The sequence below is a fragment of the Phasianus colchicus genome, chromosome 13, assembly GCF_987193195.1.
Source record: "Phasianus colchicus chromosome 13, bPhaCol1.hap1.1, whole genome shotgun sequence".
Taxonomy (NCBI): Eukaryota; Metazoa; Chordata; class Aves; order Galliformes; family Phasianidae; genus Phasianus; species Phasianus colchicus.
The window spans coordinates 13564459-13589167 of NC_143448.1; the positions used below are offsets into that span (position 1 = coordinate 13564459).

General features: G+C 36.5%; 1 long non-coding RNA gene across 6 annotated transcripts in view; it reads left to right on the top strand.

Annotated features, from left to right (window-relative positions):
- The window catches only part of LOC116243591 (uncharacterized), a 233907-nt gene extending 209406 nt beyond the window's left edge, over nt 1-24501 (top strand). For 2 of the 6 annotated variants that reach the window (XR_016470598.1, XR_016470593.1), the window contains 5 exons: nt 4386-4473; nt 10590-10655; nt 12539-12698; nt 22930-23023; nt 24275-24501. This is a non-coding gene — a long non-coding RNA (uncharacterized LOC116243591). Of the gene's footprint in view, nt 1-4385; nt 4474-10589; nt 10656-12465; nt 12699-22929; nt 23024-24274 lie in introns of all 6 variants that reach the window. The other 4 variants (XR_016470594.1, XR_016470595.1, XR_016470596.1 and 1 more) reach the window with 4 other exon arrangements.
- The last annotated feature ends 208 nt before the right edge of the window (nt 24502-24709 follow it).

The window sequence follows — 24709 nt, forward strand, 5'->3', positions numbered from 1 at the left end:
AGATTCTGTAATATAATACTGGAAGGTGGTCATGCTTCTATCTGAAACACTTGGAACAGTAAAACTCACTTGGAAGAGCTTATCTTTGCCTTGAAAACTTGCAGTTCAGTTCTGCATGTAAATGCAATAAGGAAAATGCTAAGGAATATTTTCATGTTTCTTTTTCTAACTTGGAGATGTGATGAAATGCTTGAAGATCAAAATCATTTGATTGCTAATAGAAGATCACAATGAATTTGAGACAAACATCTTTCTCTCTTTTCAGCCTGTTTTTATCAAAAGTTCAAAATACAGAAAAGTTAAGAGGAGTATATCAAAGCTAACATTTTGAAGTATCTCCTACAACAAAGATACTACATATTAATACATATACATATATATACATATACACATATATATCTGCATTTAAGTATGCACTGACTTGGCTGCATGAACTGAGTATCCATAATCTCTGTGTAAATGCTTCTAGGCCCATTTATACCAGCTTAGCAAAACCTGACAATTATCTGATAAAAGATAAACAATTAAATCTGATGGTGTTTTTATAGGGATTTGCAAAGAAGTTCATGCTTGTGCTGTTTTTAATTAAAACCAGCTAGTAAATGGGTAAGTTAGTTCTGTGGTTTTCAAACTTGAAGTATATATAAATTGACTCTTGTACAGCAACCTTCTCCATTATTAACTCACTGATAAATAAATACAGCAGCATTCAGGCCCCAGTTCTCAAGACCATTGCATGGATGATTATATCCCTCACTTTCTTTTTCTTGAGAAATTCTGACTTAGATCTGAATTGGGATTTAATTTATTTAGCCTTCTGTGTTCAGTAAAAGGTATTATTATGGTGCCCATGTGTGCTTGTAATGGCAGCCCCTGCCCTAAAATCCTCAACAGCCGTCTTTGATTTAAAGTTCAGATAGAGATGTAATCTAGGTTTCAACTCTTTGCTGTAAAACTTAGCCCTTTGCATTATACAATCATCACTAATTTTCCTTGACCTTTATTCTCATCATATTTTCCTACTGTGTGCAAATGTTTTATGCAATTCTTTCAACTCTTGCTGTGGATGTCTGACTCTGCTTGGCTATCTGATGCTGTTCTTCCTAATAATTTCATCCATGTGGTTGCACTTAGAAAAATCGCGTATCCACAAATCCATGCAGCTTATATATGTTCTTTCTTGTTTTTCTAACAACTAATAATCACATTAGCTTCTGGTTTATTAAGGGATTAACATCTCACATGAGTGAGTCATTACCAACTGCCCTTTAACTAGCATTTACCTCTCCATAATAGTTATCCTGACTAATAGCTGATTCCACCCAAATTTCTTAAATTCCTTGAATGTCAGGCTTTTTAAGAATCAAATGTCCCTATGTTTGTGTTGTGTCATTTGAAAGTAGCTTGGATATCTCTCTGATCTGATTGTGCAAGGTTAAACTAGTAATATACATGTAGTATATTACTATACATTCTTCAGTCCTTGTTCTGGTTAGCATATAGCTATGTAAGAGAATCTTTAGTACCTGTCCTCAGTTACCCAGACAATATCTTGTTTCCTCTTGTTTCCAGATTTAACTATCCTGAACCATTCATACATATCTCTCTCCCAGTTCTCTACACTCTTCTAGGTGGTTCCCAGCCATCTCAAATGTCTTGGTACATCATGTAGGTGCAGGGAATTTGGCATATTTCCTTTACATTAATATTTTTTTTTTCCTTACATTTTTATCTGTAATTGGTTAAATATGACTCCCTTGCTTTATGGGTTTATTTTAAATACTTTTTGGCTAATTATCTCTATTATCCCTAATAGGGATTCTAGGAAGCTTCAAACAGTGATGATGCAAATGAGAGCAGAGCATAACTCAATATGCTCTCTGACTTTCAAGAAAAATATCTCAATGAATAAAAAACAGTGAAAAGACAAAGTTCAGAGATTAATCACTGAAGTAGTACTTAAAAGTAGTAGGTAGCTTCAGTCAGCTGACAAAAGGAAAGGAAAAAGAATACGCACTCTTAGTGAACTGAACAGCTCAACTCAGCCATCTGATGATTCGACAGCATTACAAACACTTTTATTGAAGTGCAGGCACTGAAGACCATCAGTTATTCTCAGATTCTTTAAATAGCTTCGATGTGTGGTGTTTTTCCTCTGGTCACATCCACAGTGAAGCACATTAGTGTAACAGGATAAAAGAAGTCTCTAAATCTTGAGCAGAGCCATTGATGTCTTATGACAGCAAAACCTAGTCTCCTTTCATCTAAAAGCAGAAAAATGTGTTCAGCACAATTTAGAAGAATGCGTTAATTTCAGCACCATTTATCAGAAATTAAGAGGGCTTCATGTATGGGAGGAATCTGGTTCTCTTCAACACCAAGAATGCCTCACAGTTTTCAGGAACCGGGATACTGACTTGTGTACAGTTTTGTATTATTAGTCCAAAATCCACAGTTCTGTTGAGATTGAGAGGGGAACTGAATACAGTGGTATATGTCATTTCCAGCAGTGACAAAAATATTGGACATTGGTATTTCATGCAGCACTTAGTTTTAATGTACAGCAGCATGGAACAAGCCTGCCTTAGCCCTTTTATATTTTTCCACATTAATATTTCAAGAAGAATCTCTTTTCTCCCATAGAAATCATCAAAGCAATAAACAAGTATTTTACATATGCTGTGTAATTCCAAATCAGTGAAAAATATACTTGGCTTTTCCATGTAGACGTTTTGTAACAAGGTCAGACCTTCAACTAGAGTAAATCCTTACTGATCCCATAAGGGATTTATATCACTTTGGAGTTACGGTCTTACTTTGCCCTATATTTTCATATGTGTAACTTGCTGAGAACTCAAAAAACATGTAGAGACATTGCTATGCATGAAAAAGATAAGAAAAAATTATTAAAATTAGCTAAATAACATTGCTTGATATTCTTAATGGGAGGTGAAGCTGCAGCCTGTGATGCAGTACGGTGTATGGAGCTGTCATTGGCTGCAGGTCTTCTGTGAGATCCCATGTTTGAGAAACTCTTGGCTGAATTAGGGCCGGATACTAAATGCCCCTGTAAACTGCTGTCAGCACAGGCTTGCTATTAAAGCTTCTGCTAGGGGCCAACAGGCAAAACTTGCTACACTAACAGCTTACCATGCCATACAACTTACTTTTAATCGAAAACCCTAGGTCACATTTTCTACTCAAAGTTGTTCTTTTACCTGCTTTATTTTCCCATGGAGAAAGCATATGTAATTGCAAGTCCACAGCAGGCTGCAGTTCACCTCATTGGATTGTACCCAGCCTCCTTTGAGCAATCACAGCACCCAGATGCCAAGCTTATAAAATACTTTTCTAGCTATAGCATCTGCCTCCAGATTGATCAGGCAGTTGTGTCTGAGTCAGTTATGTGGTTAAGGAGATAATGGACTGTCTGCGCTGGCTGGCTTGCCTGAATGCCAATTTCTTTTGCCTTGCATTTCACAGTAATTTATGCATCTTTACCAATTGTTGGGAGGTTTTGCTGCAGTCCACCTTGCAGCAGTTCAGTATGCAGCAGCAAACAGAGGCTCCGAACCCATCTTATTCCTGACTGAGGACTGCCTATGCTAAGAATGTGGCTGACTGGATTTTTGCTAGACTCCCTGCTTAAACAACAGTAGCACCAATTATCTGCTGTGCTGTTGTACCAGTCCTTTTATAATTATGCTGTCAGACATTTTCTTATGATTCTGAGCCACAGCAATATAGTAACCTTTCTATTATGAATATTTCAGTGTTTGTAGCTCTGAATAAAGACTGGAACAAAACAAAAACCACTTCCTCACCCTCTGCCCCTCCCCACCTCCCTTCCCAGATCCTTTTTATCTTTTGAGCTATAGAAAGAATAGGAACTAACTGTTAGGCATTAGAATCTGAGGGTTTTTGTTTGTTTGCTTTTTGTTTTTTGTTTTTTTTTTTCTCTCTCTAAGTCACAGTTATTGGGAATAAATAAATATGATGAATTTATTGCATGTGAGGTAAGCATTGTAATTTTTATCTTCCCTCAGCATGAAACCAGCCTACTCTGAAGGGACATTTGAATTGAAGAAATAGAGGATAAATATAAATATGGATGGAGGTTAAACCTCCCAGTATAGGTGTGAAGTCATAAACCATTTGACCGAAAATAATTCATTATGTTGTTTCTGTTGCCAGCTTGCTGAACTCATGCAACAAAAATTTCTGAGAGGTAAAAGAAACTGTACAGTAAACAGAGAAAAATATATAATAATAATAATAATAATAATAATAATAATAATAATAATAATAATAATAATAATAATTGTATATGTAATGCTAGTTTTATTACATTATTTTGTAGTAAAGTCACTCTTCATTGCTTTCAGTTTTCCCTCCCAGATTTATGGATTTTCAAACAAAGAAAAATTCTGTGAGAGAGCATGTTGTACTTCTGATTCCAGCAGATGCACACAGGTATGTGTGTTTAAGGAGCATATTGGCTTAATAGTAACAAAACCTTAGGGGCTTTTTGAGTGCACATCCTATTTATTCTGAGGTTAAGCATTTTCCTGTCAAACTGCAGATAATAGTTAATATACTGTAATATGTGTAATCTCATACATTCCTGTGATCTCAGTTATTAAGATGCTAAAGTTTTCTATTAATTTTAAATATACAGGGTGTGAATGTAAGCCATTGTACACATCTGAATAATTTTTATATTAATTATTGAACCTTTCTTAATTTTATTATTATAGTTCAATATTCTTTGCTAAAAAAGAAAAACACAACACATATAAGGAAGTCTGGAATTATACTACCTCTAGATGTAATAGGCATCCATCTGTTCACACACAGATAATTTTCTATATGTATCTCTGATTTTGTACATAATAAAAAAAAATAATTTATATTGATTAGTGTTGAACTAGGAACTGACAACAAAATTTGGAAGATTAGCATGTGAATTTGTGTCTGAGAAAGATTAATGTGTAGAAACAATGTCTCTCTAACTAGAGAACCAAGAGAATGTGCATATCTATAGAAACATGATGGTAGGAGAGCAGGAAGAAAAAAGCATAGTGTCTCAGCTTGTACTCTGTCTCCTGTCTGGAACTTGGAGCAAATTGAAAGAGTAGGAAAAGGACACAGTAGCTCATGGATAGGATAGTTCTGCTAACATTCCCCCTCCTCAGAGCATCTAGGTATGGTTTTGCATGTGAAATTGATTCTTAATGTATATTTTGGAATGCTAATTAAGGGAACTCGTGCTGATTATCATAAACCATACTAGCCTTCTATACTGATACAAAGAAAAGATACCTTCATTCACTGCTAATAGAAATGTCTGAAATGACTGGACTGCAGAAGCTTAGGCACTTGACTAAGAACAGGCCCATATATTTTTTAAGGGTTAACTTAGGAACAGCCAAAATAAATTCCATATGAAATATAAAAAGGTACATGAGTGTAGGATCAACAGAGTATCTAATAGACTTAAGTTGTAATGGGCTCCTCCTATCCTGGAGGGGAATGATGTAATTTGTGGTTTGTATCTTGTTATAGAAATATAATTTTTTGGTGTCTCAGTGTGCCTCTTCTGCCTGACTCATATCACACGTGCATTGTCTGCCCCATGGATGGTACCATTCACCTCTCCCTTAAATGACATTTTTTGTCTTCTTCTCCCTTCCTTCTTCTTTAAATCTTACTTATTTCTCTTGTGATTACTATTGACAGGGTGAAAAATAATATTTATGAATTTTCTCTCTGTGAGTCTATTCCAAAAATCTGATTGAAGCCAAAGAAATTAGTTATCTGACTGAAATACAACATATTCTTAATAGCTTTTATGAGTGATGACCTGCCTTTGCCACCCTTCCCTTTTATTATATGCTCATCTTCTTTTTCACAGCTAGCTCTTCAGATGTGTTTGTGGTATTGCAAGTCCTTGATAGCAATTGCAGAAGTAGTCAGAACAGCAGATGTGGTATTCTAGGTTCTTTGTTTTATACTCATTGAAATTGGCATTTCTATTTAATAAATGTCTGCAAATGACTCTGAGAAGCTGTACTGAGAGAGTCCTTACACAAGAAAGCTATTTGTCACAAAAAAACCCCCACAAGCAATCAGGACCATCACAGCATTTTAAGTGAGTGCAGTGTCAGCCCTCAAAAGTCTTCATCGTATTGTTGATGCCACTGATGTTTGGATAAATCCCTCTATTGAGCCTCTATAATTATGCCATAGCATAATATGTAATAGATGCATAATATGTAAATAGATACATAAAACTATGCTTATCACATGTAGCTATCTGTGCTAGCAATCAGGTTTTACAAATCTCTCCCTTCTGAATGTCCCTCAAACTACTTGCTTCACGTTTTAAATTCTCTGACTTCAACTACCAGACTGACAGCAAAATTCCAAGCACACTGTGGCCTGTTCGTAATTCACACATATTGAAAGGCATGGCAAATTGTGATTCACTTGGCTAACTAGCAAGACAGCATATTGCTGGCTTACTTGTACAAATATCTTTTCCTTCCACCATAGTTTATATATGTATCTCTGTTCACAGATTTCTGTAACCAAATTGTTACAGCAGCAGTCAGAAACAAAGACTTGTAACAGAGGAAACTTTCTTTAGTCATGCTATCGGAGTACCTGAGCAGAGCTTGTAGAATGTGCCAGGTTGACTGATTCTCAGTTTTATTACTTATTTGCACAGCTCTGTAACCATTATATCAGAATTGGTCAACAAACAGATTTTCTTTTTCACAGAACAAAGAAGCAACCACAAAATAACCCCTCCCCCCCCCCCTCAAGCCAGAATTTTCTCTGAGCAACCACAACCCACATAAATCCTTAAAACTGCAAATCTGTTTTTCACCCATCTGTAAATTACAATATTTATATGCTACAGAGATCATGGTGTGCATGGTTAGAACCAGTGAAGAGAGTAAATGTCATTCTTAATTAATAATGGTGACAAGCACTTTCTAGCATTGAAAGGCAAACTGCATCCAAAAACTGCATATTTCCAGCCCTACTGAGCACTGACTCTGAAAGTCAAATGAGCAGCTTTATCTGATTGTTGTTGTTATTAGGGATGCAGTGAAAGCAATGAAAAGTAGGAGTCAAAGTGAGAATTTAAATACATGTCTCTATGAAAGCTGCTTTCATCTACAGATGGAAAACTCCTAAAAGAATGAGCATGGGGATAGCTGGGATATACAGGAGCTTTAAACATTATTTATTTAGTTACCTGTTGTAGTGATATGCTCAGCTGAGCTGGTTTGTCTCTACTTGTCGCTGGTCTGAGTCAGCCTGGCTCAGAGTCTGTTTGAACATTTTTCTTCCCCATTCATAGCCCCTGAAATACTGTACTGCATTTGCAGCCCAGAATCAGGGTTGTCCCTCCTCCCTCTTCACTTGGAGAGGTTTTTAAAAGGAGCATGGCTGGCCAGCAGGACAAGGGAGGTTCTTTTCCACCTCTACTCTGTCCTGATGAGGCCATATCTGGAGTACTGTGTCAAGTAATGGGCTCCCCAGTTATAGAAATACAGGAAACTTCTTGAGAAAGTCCATCTCTGGAGATATTCAAGACCTGCCTGATTACTTTCCAATGCAACATGCTGTTGGGAACCAGCATTAGCAGGGGGTTAGTGACTAGACAATCTCTGGAGATCTTTTCTAACCCTATGATTCTGTGATTGTATGAGATGCATGTCTTGTGAGACATTTAACAGTAACCACAGTGTCATGTACATGTTTAAACAATGAATCAATGAGAATAAAAGCATGTTTAATAATTTGAAGTAATGTATATAGAAAATTTTGGAAACTCAGATTTTTCAAATGTTTTTGAACATACACATTTCAATCCATCCTTAGGATCTCTTGGACTATGCAGCTGTCATTTGGGTGGTCAATTTGCTTTAGTTTAACTATGAAAGATGCAAAAAAAATAGTCTTGAAAATCCAGTTCCAGTGATATCTCTATTACTCCAGTGGACCTGAGTAGTTGCAATCAGTCTACAACTGCAGTTAGTCTCACCCCAAAAAAGTCTTTTACATCCAGGCCACATCTAGTGGCACAAAAGGAAGTCTTGCCAAGCCTCGGAGCTCTTTGTTTCTACTGGATACATGGCAAGCAGTGCTGTGCATAAGGGTAGGTGTTGGGATAGCTGCAGTGTCAAAGGTAGTATTGGGCCTTTGGGTTTTAAACCTGGAGAATTACTCCAGTAATGATTACATGAATTGAGCTTTTATGCCTAAGCTGTTAAGTTATAAACTTGTTTCCAGCCTGTAGCCTGACAGATCAGAAGGGCTGAGGTATTCTACTAACTATGTAGATTCTATCAGTAATTTTCAAAATTTATTACATTTGGAAGGGATCTATTAAAAATACAGATAAAGTCATTCATATCATTGTCTTTTCATACCACTACCCTACCTTTTTTGCTACATTAGAAAAACTGAGCATTTTTGTGACAAAATGCAAAACTAAACTATTGAGTTTCTCACTGCAAAAAATGGGAGCAGGCTTGATGTGCTGGATTTGAAATATTTATTGTACTGCTAGATCAATCCAAGACCAAACAGTTTTACAGATAACTATGCCCAGTAATTATATGCAAAAGGAGTCAATTTCTCCTCCAATAATACCATACACATATGGATCTTCTGTTAAGAATAATCGAGATTGCACACATACGTTAAGGAAAAACAGAGCAACAAGCTCCCCTCCTCTTCTCCCTCAAAAACTGGACCACTTCCTTTGCAGGGCAAGCTGTTAAAAATTAAAGCACTTCTCTGAAATCATAATACTTTCTATAACATATGTGAGAATGCAGAAAGCAGTTTGGAAGAGACAGAAACCTAGAGAGGCTGGAAGAGAGCCAAAATGATAAAGAACAATGAGTGGGCTCGCTGGTCTGTTGATCTTGGATTCTCCCCAAGTATCATTTATTTCTGTGAGCTGCCGTTTCTTGTCTTTTATTTTTTGTCTCCCTCACACCTATTTCTTTCTTACAAGACAAGGACAAGAGAAAAAGAGTGAGGCAGTGCAGTGAATTTAAGAGGATAACTGGGAATGAAAAAAATGAGGTGTTTATTAGTACAGGAAATTGGTTTACAGCTTCATAAATTTAAAATAGGCATATCATATTGCACAGATTATGAAGTGTTAGACTGCTCTACTCAGAGAACTGGACAACCTGCTTTGTAATGCAAAATATACAAATGCAGTGTAGATTTACTAGACAGTTAGAGACTACTTAAATCCACTGGACATATACAGAGTCAGAGACAAGCTGATGTTGAGGGGGGCCTCTGGAGATCTGGTCTGGCCTCCCTCTCCCTGCTTAAGGTCAGATCAACCACAGCAGGCTGCTCAGGGTCTCGTCCACCAGTTTTAAATGTCTCCAAGTCCATGTTGCTAAATGAGATGCACCCAAAGATGCTGACAGAACTACCTGATGCCACTGGAAGGATGCCATCATCTTTGAAAAGTCATGACAGTTGGGGACTAGAAAAGGCAAATATTATGCCTATTTTAAAACAGATGAGGAGGGTCTGAGTAACTGCTGGCTGTAAAGCCTCAATTCAGTCCCTAGCAAGGACTCCTTCCAGGTACATAAAGAAACAAAAGAATGATTCATAATATTCTTAAAAACCTAAAGGGGAGCTATAGAGATTTATGTTCAGATTCCTGTAATATTTTACAGCAAAACAGCAAGAAACAACAGACAGCAATTGTACTAAAAGAAAGCCCATAGATTCAGGGAACATTTTTCCATAATACAGGTGGTTAAGACACTGGACCAGATTTTCAAGAGATGTTGTAGAATAATTATACTTGACAGTACTCAGATCTGACTTCACAAAGCTCTGATCTACGTTTTCAGGTGACTCTGCTCCAACACATCATACAGGTATTACTGTCTGGCACACTGGCTTTTTCCCTTATCATTGTGAAGGCAAGTTACAAAATGGTTCTCAGAAAGGGCTTCTTCACAAAAGGAATGTCTTTTAATTTATACCCATTCCACATATTTAAGTGATTCAGTAACAGCAGTGTATCCATCTTCACTTGACAAGCAACTCACGTTTTTCAGGCAGAAAACTGGTCAGAGAAAATATTTTAAAAGGTGGCAAGAATTAAAAACTGAATTGAAGCCTCATCAGTTGCAGATGAGACTTCTCATAGTTTAGTAGTTTTTCTTCTGTTTCTAGCTGGACCAAAGTCCCAGCCAGAAGTGTACACAGTCTAGTGCATGAATAATCACAGAATCATTTAGTTTGGAAAAGACCCTCAAGGTCATAAAGTCCATCAGTAAATGTACTTCCTAATAAAATTATAAAAGTATTAAGTGCAGTCTTAATCTTATTCCCATTGCAATCATAACTGCTATTTGGCATAGTAAAACCCTCCTTCAAAACACCATTGCAGAAGCTTAAATTTGCAATACTGTTCAAAAGAAGCAATTAGCTGCTTATTTTTTAGTTGATGACTATCAGTGACCTGTGAGAATTACAACCAAGATCAATATATGCAGTAAACATTGTCAATTTGAATCTTCCAGCCTATAATAAAGGAGATGCTGCCATTTTCCATGATGAAGTATCTTCCACTTTTGAACTGTAATCAGGTAAATAAATACAACATAACTGGATTTTACAATGCAAATTTAGTAATCTCTACATAGCATGTGCAGTGTAAAAGTCCTCAAATGAATAAAATGAAGCACACTGAACAAAAATATGCACAATTTGTTACGCAGAGCATGGAAGGAGTGTTTGTTCAGACAGACTCTGAGCACCATCTGGGAGACAAGTGTTTAGTTTTGCAACAGATTGCATAATTTTCATGAAGAATCTGGAAAAGAGCTCTAAATGCTTTAATAGATAGTTGATTTAACATGAGTTTAATCTTTGTTTTGTGTTGTCTTAAAGGCTATGCATATGTTTTGAATGACAGAAGTAGTCATTAACTTATTACAGTGCTCATCCTTTTGCACAATTTGCTTTCTTTTCATTTCATTGTGTGTGTCTGTATGCATGCAGTAGTTCACCTTACAGAGTTGGTTTTCACAGCACATGGTAATTAATCTTAGTAAAAGCCAAGCATCTATTGCATATGCATGGCATTTGATTGATTAGATTAAAAATTTAATGTTACAGTTCATACATTAGCAATACTTCAATATAAAATATACCAAGGACTCTACTATCAATAATAAGAATACTTCAAGAACAACACAAATTAACACCTGAAGCATAAAGAATGACCTTGAGAAAATGAAATGCTTTACGTAAAACACACTGCCTCAAACACAGTTAAATTGAGCATTGTGTGCTAAAAAGAAGCCGTAGAAAGCACTGCACAGTAGAACAAGAAAACTTCAGATAAAGAATTTCTCAATTGGAGCATTTTGGAAGTAATGCAATGTCTAGAAACAATGCATTCCCTTTTAGTTGTTTTAGTAGTGTCAACTAAATATATCTGCTGCACAGCAGTAAAAAGCTATGTTAGGACTCTCTTCAATGTTCTTTTTACATAAAATCATTGGGAGACATAAATTGGGGATTCACTTTATTAGACCAAGAAAGTTAGAGAAAAAAATACAATGAAAATGAGACTATACATATTGAATAAAAAAGCATTATGCGACATTGTTATGATAAAATGAAATACCATCTTTCACTTGGATATCTGCTCTTCTATATCCGAAAGCAAAATCACATCAAAATACTTCCGCAGAGATTGACTTGTAATGCAATACACGGCAGCATCTTTGAACCTTAAGCAATGATAATGCTTTCAAACCTGCTATAAACTGGGTCAACTGTACGAAGAAATTGTAAAAAATGATGCAGTAATTCAATTTAGCGCTGTGTGAAAACTGCACAATAGCAGGATTAAAGGGTCTGAAAATGAAGACAAGTTGTTCATTATTAACTCCTTATATGTTGTTCCTTCTGCTTTTTCTAGAATGTCATTTATTTCTAGCTTAGAATTGTAATTTCTTTGTCATGATAGAGTGAATACATTCTGTATTGCCTCTCTTTATGAGTACATTGAAGTTTCCTCAAAGGCTTAATAAAGTTTATTAAATAAGTTACCATTCTCTATTAATTTTATCCACATAGGTAACAAAATAGATTAGGGGAAAAAAAAAAATTATACAATCACGTAAAAACTGTGGCACGTGTAAAACACAGTCACCTTAAAATAAACATAGAGGGAAAAATGTATCAGCTGTATAAATAGGCAAACCACAAGAAAAAAAAAAAAATGTAATGCTAGGACTGTGAACAGAAAGTGCTTGTATGCAAAGGAGATGCCCTTATTTTTCCCTTGTAGAATCCAATCATTTAAACAGCTGGCCTATTCTGTTACATGGTGATTTTAAAAACATAATTTCTTTATGTGACTAATGAGGTCTTTTCTTATCCTAGGCTACTGTGTGTTGTATGTGCATGTGAAAATGTTTTGGATCATTGTGTGTAGCCGCTGTGGCCATTCTTTCAGCAGGAATTCCACCTCTGGTATCACAATAGCTGTGATCACAACTCCATGCTGATCATCACCAGAGTCCAGTGTTCAATTCAGAGGCAATGTCAAAACGAGCAAGAGAAGAGAAGGAAAGAGAAAGAGAAGAGAAACCAGCCTGGATTGATTTAAAGAGCAGGTAATCTTTTAAATCTCCAGATTAATAAATAAATAAATAAATCTGCTCCAGGGGAGCAATTGTACTTTTGTGCATGGATCTATAAAAAACCTCCTCTGAATTCTTTACTTTGAAAGCTTAGGTATGCTCTATTAAATTCATTCTGGACCTCCAAAAAGAAAGTTGACAATAGATAGAAGTGTAGTCTTTTGCTATGGAAAACAGCCTTTCTTCCAAACTGTAGTATGTTTGATCTCACTCTTTTTATGTGATTTAATCTTATGCTTAATTGGCAGAGGATTGATTCAAAATTCTACTTGGTACTTAGCATTTGTCCTAACAAATGTCTCCCCACCCAGATCAATCCAAGGTTGTCTGGCCAGGAGCAACTCAGAGCATCATGCCCTGGGTGCAATTTCCAGAGGGAGCGGCGAGCACGGCTGGCTGAAAGGCAGTTTTAGTCCCCCACTTTAGTTGTAGTAGTGGCATTTTTCACATCTAGAAATAAAACTGTTTGGCCCTCCTGACAATTGATATTGGTGACAAATTGTAACAATCCAAACTAAAATAACAACTTGAGTCATGATCAGCACAGATATTTTGCTGATCAAGCAGACTCAAGCTTAAACTTAGTGATTCAGCTGCATCTTAACAATATGTGTTTTAAAGAATATGCAAAGTGTTAAGTCAACATTAGGTGAAAGAGGGTAGGTGGACAGATAGAAAAGCATTCATACAAAGAGACCTCACTCAAAAATGTAGATGGATATCATAAGCAGAAAGTATTTAAAATATACATGACAGCACAGTTTGTTTAGAGAAATTACGAGACAAAAGGGATACAATCTTCTAACTGTAAAATATCATTAAACAATTAGGGTTCTCCCCATCTCCCCAGTGGTCCAAAACTTAAGTTCCTCTCCTTTGGAAGTGATCATTCATTATGGCTCAAAGTTTACTTTTATCTCAAATAACAAGGAAGGATATCTAACTAAGTGGGAGCTAAAACGTATTTTTTCTGATGAGTCTAATAAGGCAGTTCAATTTAGTGAGATAAGTTTTTTATGTTTTCTTATAGTCAGTCTCATGTTTAAGTTACTGGAATTTGCAACTACAGGCTTTGTGCTCTGGAAGTATGCTATTTATACAGAAGGAAAAATCTGTGATCCTGCTGCACTCAGATTATTGATATTTTACATATTTTCCAAATGCACAACTGAAGTTCTGGATTTCCCATAATATCATAGCATCCGTGTGGTAACTGTCAAGTGAGAGAAGTTTCATACTAACAGAATTCAGCTGTTTTGTTCTTATGAAAATCAGTGTGCATGGCTAAATTCACGAAACTGAGATGATTAACTAAAGCTTACAGTGTCTACCAGAGTATTAGATTTCCATCAAGATCATGCAAGAGAAACAGTTTCTAGATTTCAGTGTCACGGTGTGAAAAGGATATGTATGTTGTTAGGTACTGTTGCAGAGAGCAGTTCTGCAATGACTATAGCAATGTGGGGATTAATCCACGACATGATCAGCAAAAGATTTAAATACTCAAAGTAAAATTCACATGGCACTTGCAAAAGGAAAACCGCAGAAATATACTCCCACATTTTATAGTTTCTTAAATTCATTAATTTACTTGACCACTGTGCTTGCAAAAGCAGTACATAGTCTGCATTTATGCATACCTTGTTGTGTATTAATTGTCACTATACACAGCAAAGTATGCATACAAAAGTAACAGCATACATTTCAGGAATATGATCCTATATCTGCTGAAATCAAACCAGCATTTTTGATTTCTCTCCAAATTATTTGAACTGGTCCAGATCAGGAAAAAAGTTATGCATGTTTTATCTCTGAGTGAAGCAACATGAGTCAATTCAGTGCCACCATTTGTGCTTGGCAACAACTTTGGAAAGCGATTAGCAGCTGCTTTTGATAGGTGTAAATGGAATGATAGAAGAACTGTTTTCTGTGGAAAAAAAAACCCTTGTATTTTATATGGGGCTCAATGGCAAAGAAACAGGTTTTTAGAAGTGACAATTTTGTGGTAGCACCCAATAAGTACCTATATATGGATATCACTGGTATAACCAGCCTAAGAAGTCAGCATTTGGATGAATCAAGCGCTAATGTAAATAGAAAAGATGGTTTGCTATCTTGGAGTGAAGTGGGATAGACAAAATAGAGAGTGTAGGTGAGAGATGGCAGCAAACCATTAATGTACAGAGGATTAAAGCATGAAGTGGCAAAGAATAAATGTGGACTACAACATTTGTTTGGTAAGCTAGACATGCAATTAGAGGAAGCAGAAATTTAAGAGTCAGTGAAACCTAAAGAGAAGGCAGGCCTGTCTGCTGTGATAAGTTAGTCATTTAGGACTACAACAGGTGTTACTACAGTAATTAGAATATACTGAGTTATCTGATTGGAATTCTTGCATGATGAGAGCATTGCCAACTGCTTTTGATATTGGCTGATGGCAGCAGTAACAGGCCAAAAACACCTGTTCTGAAATCTTTTTACCAGCAAGAGGAGAAGATGCTTTTCAGTGGTTTTATTTTTCATCACTTTCCCTTTTTGTTCCAGCCTCCTAAGTCTTTCATAAACAAATTAACAGTAATGATATTTTAAAGGGTGAGTTGTGCCAGATGTTACTTGAGATCTCTCAAAAAAGAGGTACCACACCATTCTATTTTTCATTTATGAACTTCCCTCTATTATTATATGTGCAAACAAATTTTGGGTTTACTTTGTAAGTCCTTAAAGCTATATATTATTACATTCTGACGATGTCATAAGCACTAGCGAAGTTTTTTTTCTGTCCTGTCTCTCTCTACTGGAGTTTCAGCTCACTCGAAATGAAAAAGATGATTTGCTGTAGATCAATATTCCCTTAAGATGTAAACACATCAGCTCTTAGAAGTGAAGCAAGAATACTGGCCAGTACTCTAATGTTAGATCTCTATGGATATCTCAGGGGCGGCAGAAATTGTAATGAGGAATCAATAACTTGAACAAATATCTCTTAGGCCTGAACGAACCTCTTAGAGTATGTTTGTGTCTTTGTATAACTGGAGCTGGCTTTCTGTAAATGAGATGCAAAATGGAGGAATTCAGGAAATTCATACGGTAGTTTCAGTGCCACACAGGAAAGCAAGTTTGATCCCAGAGGTGAAACTGTGCTGTCAGTAATGATATTCTTCCTGCCTAAATTTCTGCTGGAGAAAGTACTCTCTTTTACTCATCCATCTTAGCTGATATACGTTCCTTCGTTTTGCTGTTCAAGAGGATGCTCTATGTCATTCTTGGTATGTCTGTTACACAGTGTTTTATGGTGAAATGAGCAGTTTCAAGTCTACAAATTATGCTGAGTATTTTGCTCTCTCCCATGGTGCCTTGGATGTGAACAAGCTGAGCTTTCTTGTGTTCCTTTAATAGATATTTAAAAAAAAAAAAAAAAAAGTCAGGATTGTGCTGCTGGATCATTACAGCCAGCCTTTTGTCTCTGAGGGCATGAGAGAATATATTTATATATGTATGAGGGTCTATTTCTTCTATTACCTTAAACTGGAGTGCTCTGGGATGTGTGTCAGACATTTTGCCAGGATGGAGTTTCAGGGCAAGCTGAAAACCTCTGCAGACAAATGCTGAGCATGCGTATCTGTAAGGCAAGCAGAGATCCTTTTGTATATATTAATGATCTGAGAAGTGCAGAAAGTCTGTAATTGGCTTGATTTTCAAACAATGCAAGAAAAGTTCAGATGCTGCATATTGGGTTTTCTTTACAGTAAAGACCTTTTTCCTTTGTTTTGTGAATGACCTTCCCATTTATAGAGTTCCTCTCTGTTCGCTCAAAGCTATTGTTTTCCTGTGTGTTAATTAAAACCCAGATTAAGTATATAAAAGCACTCTCAAGCTTCTGTGCACGCCTGGCTGAAAACAGAGCTGTATGAGCAGAAACACTCTAGCAGAGGTGCAAGCTTTGTCAGTGGAATAGAATGCCTGAATATGAAAGTCATTATTGGGAAGCAGAGTGACATTTAAATTATGCCACTGTTACTCCTACGGGCTTCTGATGATATATTTTCTGAAAGAAAATTAAACGACTTACAAGGCACTTAAGTATAATGCTTGAGAATGGTATCTTAATGTGGTTATTAAATGAAATGTTAGCCCCATGTATCCATATGATTTCACCATGAATGTGGCGTGCAAATCTGACAGTGTGCTTCCTCAAGTCTTTACTGCACTAGCTGGTATCTTTTAATAGCTGGCTTTGTGCCATTTCTGTTGTATCCACAGAATAGAATCAGTCATGTTGAGAGGGAAACATCTGGCAAAAAATAATGAAAATAAATCCATAAGCTGCCAACTTGCACTGTCATATGTAAAAGACAGCAGTGAATCACAGACAAGTGCAAAACTACAAGGAAAAAAAGCCAGTGATAAAGGTGAACCAACGGTAATGTCATGGCCTTCTGAAGAAAGTGATCTGCTGATGGATGGAGGAGTAGAGAAGAAACAGCTTTAGACAAGTGAAGACCAGTCCTTCCTTTTGAAAAGAAAGCTTTATCCTTCTTGTCTGCAGCCCCATTAAAAAAAAAAAAAAAATTATCTATGGGGTTAACTTCATCAGCTCCACTAACTGCACTCCAGTGAGAGATAAGAAGATAATTAAAATTACCACCATGCTTAATCAACTTGCCAGCATAGGGATACTCTTGAATTGGGGCACAATTAAATTAAGCTTAACTCCAAATATATGCAAGAAGTAGACATCTGGCCAAGTCTAGCTGAAAAAGCACAGAGCTGCATTATGACAATCTCCAAGGACGAGGGAAATAGAAAGTGAAAGGGTATCGAAGAGCAAGACTTCTGCCAAGTCCTTTAATTTTTATTTTGTAATGCACACAACCAATCACAAAAAATACTTAACTAGTGATTTCACTCACTTATTGCTAAATCTTTAAGCTATTGATTTCACTAGTTTACCCACAGCATACATATATATGAAAACTTATGCATCTATGCTAGTGTTCCTTATTTTTTAATTTTTCAGTTAGCGTGACTGTTGAATTTTAAAACAATTTACAACTGCAATTAAAATGCCTGAAAATAATATAAAAGGAAGCAGAAGTAGCTAATCACAGACAAAATCAAGGCCCTCCTGGCCTTGAAATCTATATTTCTATGAAATACAGTCTTTGAAACTTCGTTGAATCTAAGGATATTAATAAGCAGCATTACAGTTTTATCCTACAAATAACATCAAAGAATTAATTTTTTGTAATATGTCTGGAAGATAAATAGCAGAATCACTATTACTTGTACTGTAACAGAAGGTTGAGAGGATGGTCTGAGCTAGTCTCAGATAGATTATATGTTGCAAGTTCTTGATTCCTAATCTTGTGTAAGAATATCTCTGAGCATCCACTAAAAGCTGTCTGAAGATGAGAAGGCTTCCATTCAGATCTGGCCTGATGAAAACAGAGCGACTGGCAATTGTGCTCTCACATTCTGATGAGTCAGAACACTTAAAAATAGTTTAGTGTAGAAGTAAATAAATATCTTATTTTTCTCTACAATAGGCACCTTGAAGAAGCTTTTCTGTTGTAAAACCCATGTTTCAGAAGCACATCAGGAAGTTAAGTCATTCACCAAGAGCTGAAGCCTAAGAGCTGTCAAGGGCTTTCTATTTTAAATGACATTTATCTTCATCTTGCAAAGCTATCACCACATTCCTTTTATTTACCTATATGAAGAAAGGCAATAATTTTTGTCTTGTCCAACCTGTGAACTTAGGAAGTTCATTAGCTTTTTTTTGTTGTTGTTTTGTTTTCTATGCTTCTTCTTTGAAACTATTTCATACATTGCAGAAGGTGGGGGGAGGCTGTAGAAGTACAGAGGTGGATTTTTTTATTATTCCTTAGTAAGATATCATCTGAATGCTTTGGAATTGCACAACTTTTCCTGAATTCCCAAGTCTTCTTGTATGGCTTGTTGCAGTCTCACCACAGTGGCCAAAGAGCAGAATATAAATAGCGAGCTTCCTTGTACTGGGACCTGATGATCTCACTATTGTTTTCTATTTTACATGTTAAATTCAAGATATTGCAAAATAGTTCAGTGTACCAGATAACAGATTTTAGCCCAAATACGTGATATCTTCACGTATAGCAGCAATCAGTCCTTTCTCAAGTCATTCATTTGATACTCAAATCAAAAGGGGGATTTATACTTAAATTCCTCCCTCACTCCTGAGTGAAATGTATCGGAATTCATGGGATTTAACGGGACCATCATGCTGTAGTGGAAATGCCCTGAAGCAGTGATTGAGCACCTGATGGGAAGGCAGGGCCATCCCAGGGAAGCTCAGGTGCATGCAATGCATCTGAGTGAATGGAAGGGGTGGAGCCAGGATCCACCCCTTCCCAGACCTCATTTAAGGGTTGGCAGTGGAGGTGAGGGCATCTCACTAAAGATTTCTGCCTTTGTGAGGGCTTTCAAAAGTAAGTAGATTTGTTCTTTTGTTTTTGTGCTCATGGCTGCTGTGTTTGGGCTCGTCCTCATTTGCTGGAGCCAAAGACTTTGGCACTGTGTGCTATTATTGCTATACTTTCTATCATATTATAGGATATACATGCTGTGCTTAATTTAATAGTCTTTTTTGCTATAGTCTTTTCTTCTATGCTATCCAAATGTCAGTTTAGCAGGAGATGAATGTTCTTTTGATAAGTCTTCCTGAGTGGGCAGCAGTACTGTGGGCTGACAGGTAGGAGAAGTTGTACCAGACCTGGGTTTAGGGAACTGCTACAGGTCCTGTACCTCAAGCTAGAGAATGGAAACTGGAATGTAGAAAGCTGTGGCCAGCTTGACTGGAAGCTCTAGAAAAAATAAGTAGTAAGAAATAAGGCTCTTGATATAGATGCATGATAAAGTTTGTATATGGGTGCAAACAGAAGCCCTTGAAACATGGGTTCTGCCTCTCAGCGTGAGCTGATTTTAATTTAATTTCATAGGAAAGAGAGAGTTACATTGAACATCTTCAGCTGAGTCTGACAGCTACTCTAAATAGAAGAAAACGCCAATATCCAAAAAAGCCATATCTTTTTAAAAAGCCTCAGTTCATCACGGCAGGTTTATCAAGTATCACTGGCACGTAAAACACTGAAACAATCTCTGCCCTTCTGTAGAGGAGAGAGCAGTTCAATTCCTGAAGTCTCCAATCAGGCAGAATTTGCTTCTAATTTTCCCCTTTCCTTTCAATACAGCAATGGCACATCTCTTCATTTCTCTGTTGTGTTCAGCATGTTTTTCACAGTACTGGGTTGTGAAACCAGAACTCCCATGGAATCAGAATCAGAAATGTACTTAAGAATTTGTTTGTGGTTCTGAAGACTTGGGAAATCTTTCAAAAACTATATGCTTTTAGCCCTGCTGAATTGCTGCTGTCTTCAGATCTAATCTTTTCAGCAGCTGTTTCTCACTTTATCCAGTGTGGCCAGACTTCTCCCATAGGAAAAATTATGTTTCCAGATTTCCTAAAATTCTATAATTTTTATTCCCACAGTGACATAAAAATAGGTCACACTTTGAATCCTATTTATGCTAGCTTCACAAACTTATTCATTGGTTTTATCATGCAGATGGCTGCATGTAAGAAAACATATTTGTTAAATGTAAATCTTAACTGCTTGGAGTCTCTGTCTCTACATAATATCTAGCCTAATGTCACCACAGGACAACATTTATGTTTTCATTTAAAAATAAAGTAAGCAGATGGGACTTCTCTCATCCATAGAGTAGTAAATTAAAAGCAAAAGTAACCATTTTTTTAATATTGTACTCTGCTGGGATAAGAGTTTGGCATTATGACATCTGGTCTAATTTGAGTATTCTAGTAGCTGCTGTGTAGCATTTACTAAAACTCTGAAATGAATCCTGCTGATATTATTTCTGCATAATCTGTGTGAACACCATAACCCACACAGCAAACCTGTGCGTTTCTGCTTTTCTGTAGAAAATAAACAAAAAGAAAAACAAAAAAGCTCAGTACAGACTTCAGTACTTGCATGGCATATGTCAATTAATAATCAGTGTAACTGAGGCACTATCATAGAAAGTGTAAACTTACACTAGTCCACTATTTGCTTCGTAAAACTTCCATTTCAGATTATCTGTTTATAAAGACAGTGAGAGCCATAAAGAAAAAAGAGGTAACAGTCTGACAATTTATATCTTTGAATTCTTCCTCCTGAGTAAATAGCTTTTCCTCGTACTATTAAACACTCTGATTTTCTGTGATTCTTCTAACCATTAGGAGACCAAGTTATAGGTACTCCACATATATAACCAAGTTACTGAGATTCCACTGAATATTAGAAGTGTTTCTTCAATAGGTTGAGATGTTATGATGCCAAGAAATCATCAATATTAACCTAATCTTTGTCCCTTAATTCTAAACTATTAAAACCTGTCATCTTTTACCAGGCACAAAGTGTGCTTAGTACATGATTAATTTTTGAGAGTTCAACATACTATGCTGCAGGTATGCCATAAAATTGAAATACCTCTTTTATCTAAATACATAATTCAAATAAAGACACTCCAAAGATAAATGCACAGATAGGGTTTCCCAAGAAATAATGTCTTCTGTTCTATTACGGAATATAGAATTTTCTCTTGTAAATCATTGATTTTAATTTGGTCAAAAATTTTACCTTCCAGAAACTATTACAGTTGCTAGCTGGTCCCAGTCTAAATCTTAATAAGAAAATCAACACAAGCCTCTCACTCGGAGATGATGCTATCTCATAAGACACGTTTGTCTTTCATCCCTCGTATTTAGCTTGGCACTGCAAGTCATAAGGGCTAAAGCCAGTAGGAACATGCTGACCTTCCAGGTGTGGCAGGTGACTTCAGCTCTAACTCTGTAAACCCAACACCTATTTTCTAGCTCCAAGGCTGCATGGAAAGGATAATTCTCTTAGATTTTTAGGAGGACACTTTGGCAATCTAGCCTAAAGATAAGTTCTTTCTATATGTGTATATATATTTGTAACTTATTCAGGGAAAATTGGCACTGTTACTAAACTATGGGCAAAGGCATTTTTTCAGTAAGGTAGCAGTAGAGCTTCATAAGCACTTCTGTTCTGTTGCTAGCTAAGAAAGAACAACAATTATACCAAGTAATATGAGAAAATAGCAAGCCCTGTGTTTATTCAAAGGCTATATGATTACTTTAGTTTATAGTTTTGTTCTGACAATAATGATTACCATATTTATGTGAAATATGTTCTGAGCAAACATTCTGTTTTCCAATATGTAAAGCAATTGCACTGATAGAAGAAAAGAGATCTTATTCTTAAGTATCTTTAAAATTTGCTGTGCAAAAAATACCATGAACAAATCTGCTATATAGTTATACTTGGGTAGTCCCATATGCCTGGTGACCCTGGTGGAACTTGGGTTTTATGCAGGTGCAGGGCAACATCTAAAATTATGCAATGGAAAATGAATTTTCTCCTGAATCAGCCGTCACAACTGCGCTTTCATTTGCAGTTGTTAGTATGAAGACTGCTCTCAATACAGTGCCTCCTATTTTATTATTGTTAATCCACAATGTCAGAGATGGATGTTGGTGGTGTGGCAACTCTGACTGCTATGTTGTGACACTAAAGTGAAAGTTTGAGATTCCAGAGACAGGACAGAGAAGACAACTGTTCTTATCCAACATGGTAACACCAAGCTTCATGCTACTGTGGAGCACGTTGCCAGTCTTGACTGGAATGTCCTACCACACCCACAGTGTAGTGTAGGTTCAGCACCTTCTGACTCACATCTGTTTTGGCTGATGAAGAATGTACTGCATAGGCAGCATTTTCCTAGCAACAGCACTGGCATAGCAGCTGTCAAACAGTGGGTCACCTCTGCTGATACAGATTTTCACAAAAGTGTATCTTCTTCATGGCTGGTAAAAATGGTTAGCAAATGGTGATGAATATTTTGAAAAATAGTGTTTTGTAGCTGAGAAATTGCTCTACCAAATTGTGTTGGTATGCTTTTGGTCTCTGTTGTAGTTTTCATTGGAAATAAACAGGAGATGTTACTTTGAGAACTATCTAAGATTTAAGAGACTTTAATTTGCCTTCTTCCAGAACACGCTTAACTACTTATCATATTAGTGAAAACCGAATGTTTTTAATGAAGAATTCTGAACAAAGAATGTTACTGTTTTCCTTTTCAGCCTAGCTTTTATAGAAAGCATAAGGAGTAGGAGTCCAAAAGCAAGCATATGCAGAGAGCCATATCTTAAATACACGTCTTTCTGTGGACTTAAGGTAAAGGGAAATTCTAACCTTCTTTCTGGCTTTCTTTTGACAAAAGTAAATGTAAGATTTCCTTCTCTTAAACAGATGGCTAAAAAGTAGCTGTTTCTTCTATTCTCATTTATCTCAGTAGCTAAACTACTCACTGAAGAGGTACTTCAGTTCACAGCTTCTTCTACCCAGGGAATTGAAATTCAAATTTAAATCCTTATCTGTCTTTCTAAAGAGTACTTCATCACCACTATATGTTGTATGATGTATACATCTGTAAGTATGTAAGAAAGTGTTTCTCTGTCATTTTAGGGAAATAGTTTATTTTGCATTACATACTAATGAGGAAGTATTTTGTGCTCCTTTACAATGTAAGCTTGTGGCTGGGACTCGATCCTGGTGAGAAGTTGTTCAGATTCCCTAAAATGTGTGAAATAATTCAAAACAGACCTCCCGCACTCTGTTGTGTTCTGAGTCTGGATAGGAGTTATTACTGATTATTGCTCTTGTATTCTTCCACACTTTAAAGTCCTCATGAAATTAAAAATGAGACTGTTGTGCTGAAACAGTTTTTTTTTTTTTCTCTTTAGTACTAACAGACAAAATAGAATCTGGTCTTTGCAAGTAGCATTCCCATGTGGGCTCTGGGAAGATATTTGATTGTCTTTAGGGCAAGAACTAATTCGTAGAAGGGTTTTTTTATTCACCACCTATGAATCCTGACCTTGACCTAGAAAGTCTATTCTCAGTGTTGTATGAGGGGCAATTAAACTTCTGTTAAGCCAAACCTCCCTATCACAGCAAAATATGTCAAGTGTATCAGCGCTCAAACCTCCAATCTCATTTTATTCCCTTTAAATGTGCCAACTGCCTCAAATTAATTTGAAGGAATTGAGAACAACATTTAATAGGTTTGAGAAACTGGAAATTCCTTTAATCTCTTTTGGGTTGTTTGGGTGGTTTTTGTTGTTGCAGGGAGAACAGGTTTCCAGAGATGCTTCCAAAACCAGACATGCAGCTCAGATATTCAACTGTAGTTCATTCAACTCAGCTGCACTGGCCTAAGAGGTTACTGTGCACCTACTGAATCTAGTAGCTGTTAGTAACAGCTCATGGGTGTGTTTTTGAATGAATGCAGTGAAGGGAAGACATCAAACTAACAGACTTTTTCCCTGAGGAGGGGGCAGGCTGGTGTATGTGCACACAGTTTCTTGAGGAGAAGGACTTTATTGCCAAGTGGTTAATACACTGATTGCTCCTAACCTTTCACAGGCTCCAAGAAGGTGGGAAGTGTATTCACCTAGAGCACATACTGTTGAACAAATGATGGACAGACAGCACTGAGTTCTTATAGAAAGCAAAGACACAAAAATTCACAGCTTCTCCAATTCATGCTGAAGGAGCACAACATGATTTTTTGATACTCTGGCAATAGTGTCTGACAACAGTAAAGGTTTATATGTCTCTAAAAACTGCAGGTAATCATAGCTTTTCTGAGGTCTATACTTAATTATACTAACATTTAAACTTAGTCCTTGCTTACTAGCAGGTGCTATTTATACCACAAGAGTATAAGGGATATAATATACATTATAATATATATCCCTTATATCTATATTGTATTATACAGTATGGAGGATATAATATAGAGGGAGCTTGGTTACTGTTCTCCACAGGAGTAAATCTTACTCACTGAACATTTGGGGA